This window comes from Hibiscus syriacus, unplaced genomic scaffold (assembly GCF_006381635.1).
Source record: "Hibiscus syriacus cultivar Baekdansim isolate YM2019G1 unplaced genomic scaffold, ASM638163v2 tig00117026_pilon, whole genome shotgun sequence".
NCBI lineage: Eukaryota > Viridiplantae > Streptophyta > Magnoliopsida > Malvales > Malvaceae > Hibiscus > Hibiscus syriacus.
The window spans coordinates 1,134,113-1,140,370 of record NW_024063529.1 but is presented as its reverse complement, the minus strand read 5'-3'; positions in this window follow the sequence as shown (position 1 = coordinate 1,140,370).

Below are 6,258 nucleotides of genomic sequence, written 5' to 3'. Positions count from 1 at the left end.
ACAAAACAGAGAGACATACTCTTGATTGTAAAAGTAAAAATACAACTGCCACTGCAGCATTCAAGATGCTTGGAGCAGTAACCGCCTGAATCAATAACCCATAATCTTTTAGAGGTAAAATCCCCCTGTAAAAGTAAAAATACAACTGCCACTGCAGCATTCAAGATGCTCGGAGCAGTAACCGCCTGAATCAACACAATTTTCAGCGGGTTTATCGATAGAGAAAATACTGGCGAAAGGATTCCTAATGTTTGTTGCGGAAGACGACTATCGGATAGAGCAAAATCGTAATTGATAATTTGAGAAAATAAAAATAAAGATAAAGAAGACACAAAATTTACGTGGAAACCCCCTAAATAATATAGGGTAAAAACCACGGGCAACGGTAGAAGAATTTCACTATGAGAAAATATGAATTACAACTTCTCTCGATCTACCAAGGAGAAAAAATGATAATTTTCTCTTGATAAAAAAGGAGAAAATAACTCTCAAGAAAACTCTCTAAATTCTCTAGTATTGGGAGAAAGCTAGAATGATTTGGGATGGTTTTGAAGCTAAATGAGCTAGGGTATTTATAGTTGAAGCTTAAGGACTAATTTGTAAATGCCCTAAAGTTTAGTGACTAAAGTGTGTAAATATACCATCTATTTTTCAACAAAAAAACAAATTACCTTTCGGTGCATTAATTGTATGCACCTTTCGGTGCTTTAGTCAACAATCTCCCACTTGAAGATTTGATTGGAACAATCATATCTTCACACCATTCTTTCTACCTTGTACCTTCATGTTGCTTACATCTCTGACAGGCCACAGGAGGATCGACACCAAGTAAATTTATCGGTATTGATCGTATTCGTCATGAAATCTGCTATGTTATTTTTTGTAGGGATATTCTGCATATCTATCGTCTCTTCTTCCACCTTTTCACGAATAAAATGATACTGAACTCGTATGTGCTTTGAACTTGAATGAAATGTTGGATTCCTTGCTAGATGCAAGGCGCTTTGACTGTCACAAAACAAGAGACATACTCTTGATTGTGCCCAAGCTCCTCCAATAGCATCTTCAACCAAATTGCTTCTTTACTGGCTTGTGTAGCTACTACATATTCTACTTCTATTGCTGACGTAGCCACAACTGACTGCAATTTTGAAACCCAGCTTATAGCTCCACCAGCAATTTTGAACACATATTCTGTAGTAGATTTTCTTTTATCCAAATCCCCTGCATAGTCAGAATCTACATACCCATTGATTAGTAAGTTTGATCCTCCGTAATATAATGCATCATTTGAGGTCCCTTTTATATATCTCAAAACCCTCTTTACTGTATTCCAATGCTCTTTGCCTGGATTCACCATGTACCAACTAACCACTCCCACTTCTTGTGGAATGTCTGGTATTGTGCATATCATAGCGAACATTAAACTTCCCACTGCTGATGTATATGGTACTCGAGACATCTCCATCCTCTCTTCTTCACTGCTAGAACTCATACTTGAGGATAATTTGAAGTTAATAGGAAGAGGGGTAGAAATTGGATTACAATCTTGCATGTTGAATCTTGACAAGATCTTCTTCAAGTAATTCTTTTGTGAAAGCCAAATCTTCCTATTACTTCTGTCTCGGTGAATTTGCATCCCTAGAATCTTGTTTGCTGATACCAAGTCCTTTATTTCAAATTCCCTAGCCAGTTGTGCCTTCAATTATTCAATATGATCTTTGTTGGGTCCTGCAACCAACATGTCATCCACATACAACAGCAATATAACAAAATCGTTATCACCAGACCTCTTGAAATAAGCACAAGGGCCTACATTAAGTCTGTTGTATCCAAGGCACATAATGAAGGAATCAAATCTCTTATACCAACACCTCGACGCCTGCTTTAGACCGTACAAGATTTGTTCAACCTGTAAACCAAGTTCTTCTTTTCTTGTTCTTCAAAACCTTCAGGCTGGAGCATATAAATCCCTTCTTCAAGATTTCCATGAAGAAAATCTATTTTAACATCTAGCTACTCTAGATGTAAGTTCAATGTAGCACACATTGCCAAAACTACTCGAACTGTTGTTAGTCGAACCACAGGAGAAAAGATTTCATTGAAATCAATACCTTCTTTTTGAGCACATCCCTTGACCACCAGTCTTGCACGATACCTCTCAACTTGATCGTCACCATTTCGCTTGATTTTGAAGACCCATTTGTTACCAATTGGCTTCATTCCTTGTGGTAGTGGCACAAGGTCCCATGTATTATTTTTATGAAGGGCTTCAATTTCCTCTTACATCGCCATCATCCATAGTGAAGCATCTGAGTTGTTTATTGCCTCCTGGTATGTCGATGGCTTACCGTCCTCTGTTAAAAGGCAATATGCAATATTACCTTCTATAACATAATATGAGTTCCAATTGGGATGTCTTCTCACACGATCTGATTGACGAGTTGTTGGAGCTTCGGAACTCTATGGTTCTTGTTTATCATGTGTTGGTTATACTTCAGAAGAATCTCCTTGTTCAAACTCCTTTTCCACATGTATCTGTGTAGTATCTGACTTTTCAGTATTACCATATTCTTATTTTCTTTGTAGCTTATCTTCTACAAAGATGACATCCCAACTAATGATCACTTTGAGGGCAGTAGGATCCCACAAGTGATACCCCTTTACACCATCTGCATACCCCAAGAATTTGCATTTCTTGGATTTTGGATCTAACTTTGAAATTTCTTGGGAGTTGTACATCACGTACACAATACTTCCAAATACAAGGAGGTTTGAATAATCAGGTGGTTTACCAGTCTACATCTCCATTGGTGTCTTTAGCTCTATTGCAGTTGATGGAGCTCAATTTACCAAATAACAGGCGGTATTGACTGCTTCTGCCCAGAATGATTTTTCTAGGCCTGCATCCCTCAACATTGCTCTTGTTCTTTCTAACAAGGATCTATTCATCCGCTCTGTCACTTTATTTTGTTGAGGAGTGTTCGCCACTGTGAACTGTCTTTTGATGCCTTCTTTCCTACAAAAGTCATCAAATTCTTCGCTTGTGTATTCTTCTCCATTATCTGTTCTGAAACACTTGATATTATTTCCAGAATCAAGTTCCACCCGCGCCTTGAATTTTTTGAAAGTTGAAAACATATCTGACTTCTTCTTAATAGGGTACACCCAACATCTCCTGTAGTAGTCATCAATAAATGAGACAAAGTATTTTACTTCGCCTAGGGATGTAACTGGTGCTTGACATACGTCAGAATGAACCAATTTTAAAACACTTTTGCCTCTAGAATTTGACGTATTGAATTTCAACTGGTGCTGCTTACTTGTTATGCAATGCTCACACAAAGTAAGTGATACATTTGTTAAGCCTGGAAGTAACTTTTGCTCCACAAGGACTTTCATTCCTTGTTCTGACATGTATCCAAGTTTCTGATGCCATAGCATTGTAGAATCTGAACTACATGAGGCAACAAAGGCTTCTGCTTCTAACAAAGTCTCTCCCTTAAGCATGTACAAGTTTGCTGCTATCTTTTCGTCTTTCAGCACCATAAGCGCTCCACGGAACACCTTCATGATTCCTTTCCGTGTTTCAATCTTGCTTGCATTATTATCCAACAATCCGTAGGATAATAAATTTTTCTTCAGGCCTTTCACGTGTCGCACATCTCGAACAACTTTAATTGTTCCATCATACTTTTTCAATTTGATGGTTCCCACTCTAATGATCTCTAAGGCATGATCATTGCAACTATACACAGATCCTCCTGAGACAGGTTCATAATGATGGAACCATTCTCTTCTTGAGGTCATATGATATGTTGCTCCCGAATCAATGAGCCATATATCTGCATATCTCTTTCTACCTTCCACGGTGGTTGATGCTTCACAACATAGAGCATCTCCATCATCTGAAGTGTTTGCAGTATTGCCTTGTGGATTGGAGTTTTTATTTAGACTCCAACAATCCTTCTTCAAGTGACCATTCTTTCCACAGTTGTAGTACTTTAAATTCTTCTTGCTTCTTGACTTTGATCTACCATGTTTGTGATTGCTGCTTTGGCCACGTTCCGTTGATCTCTCTCTCATCGTTGTCAACGCTTCTACTTGTTGCAGATTTACTTGTCTGTCTTCCTTGTTCTTGCACTGATTTTCTTCTTGGAGAACAGCAGCTGCAACGTCATCAAAGACTAAACTGGTGACATTATTGTTTGTCAAGTTGATGATGAGTTGATCATACGAATCAGGTAGACTTTGAAGTAGAAGTTCAGCAGGTTATTGTTCTCCTATTTTACATCTTAAGGATGTAAGCTGACATTATTGTTTGTTCATTGTGTTTAAGTGCTTCGTCACTGAAGTAGATTCTGACATACGAAGAGTGTACAATTTCCTCTTAAGGAAAATTTTATTGTGCAACGATGTGGCCTCGTACAATTTGGTGAGATGATCTCATATCTCCTTATTTGTCTTCTTCTCCTCGATGATTGACAATACTTCATCTGCTAATGCTAGATGAAAGTTTTCATAGCATTCCCGTCCATTTCGATCAATTTGTTGTCATCTGAGAAATCTACCGGCCTTTCACTGATAGCTGCTAAACATCCGTCTTTCCTCAGGATGGCCTTCATCTTCAATTTTCACAATGAGAAATTTCTCCCATTGAATTTTTCAATATCAAATTTCGTTGTCATAGCTTCTATTACGGATAGCTCTCACTATTTTACTATCGTGAATAGTTCTCTAGAACCTTCAAAGAATGGGTAATACATTCTTATTTTCTTATGTTAGAGGATACACCTTTTGGTGGCAACCACAAAGATAATAATCATATATTACACACTCAAATTTGGCTATGATACCAATTGTTGCGGAAGACGGCTATCGGATAGAGAAAAATCGCAACTGATAATTTAAGAAAATAAAAATAAAGATAAATAAGACACAAAATTTACGTGAAAACCCCTAAATAATATAGGGTAAAAACCACGTGTAAAGGTAGAAGAATTTCATTATGAGAAAATAGGAATTACAACTTCTCTCGATCTACCAAGGAGAAAACAATGATAATTCTCTCTTGATAAAAAAAGGAGAAAACAACTCTCAAGAAAACTCTATAAATTTTCTAGTAGTGGGAGAAAGCTAGAATGATTTGGGATGGTTTTGAAGCTAAATGAGCTAGGGTATTTATATTTGAAGCTTAAGGACTAATTTATAAATACCCTAAAATTTAGTGACTAAAGTGTGTAAATATACCATCCATTTTTCAACAAAAAAATAAATCACCTTTCGGTGCATTAATTGTATGCACCTTTCGGTGCTTTAGTCAATAATGTTTGCATCGGCGATGATAGAGAAGGGCATAACTCCATTACGAGTAGCCATAACGGTCGGAGACAACATCGGCAAAAGCAGCACAACCATTACAACCAAAAGTAAGCAAACTTCTTGCATTCCATTTCTTCTACCAATTAACTAATTAATTCTTATACTATAGAGTATGGATGAATCTATGCTACCACTTGATACTACTTTATATAGGGAAGGTGATAGACATAAATTGTTTAAAACATATAGTATGTGAGTCACCATGAATCATGTGCATTTTAAATAAATATTAATATAATAACATTTCTAAATCAATCAACATTTGCATTGTATAAATAAATATAAAATACTTAGTTTAATAATAATAATAATGTTTCTCTTTGCCTTTTCTGTCTTTTTGCCTCCTTTTCCTTTCGTTTTTTTTACTTTTACTAGTTTTCACAGTTGGTTTAACTTAGTTTAGTAATAATGTTTCTCTTGGCCCTTTCTGATAAACTGTATTATAGCTATCAATGTTTATGGACTTCCGGTTCATGTTTTTTATTAGTTTTTCTTCTCGGTCTGTGTTTTGTTATGAATCCATGGTTGGTTGTTTTCACGATGACTGGTTCCTCTGTACATTTGTACAAGACAATTCGTTGTTTATCGCATATATGTGCTTGTTAGGATTACCGTTAAGGAGATATCACTTTTTCCGTTGGCCTTTTTAGTTCTTCTTCAAGTTTCTCTCCTCCATGTTTAATGCTCGGAGCCGTTGGTGTGATCAGTTTATGTATATCGTTGCTTCACTTGTTCATGTTTTTATTTATCAAGCTATCACTAGGTGATTATTGTTATATTTTATTTATGATAGTATGATTGTATTGTTTCAATTTGTAATTGACAAGACGTTTGTTGTTGCGACTTTAGATAAATGAGTATGTCCTGATTACTTAA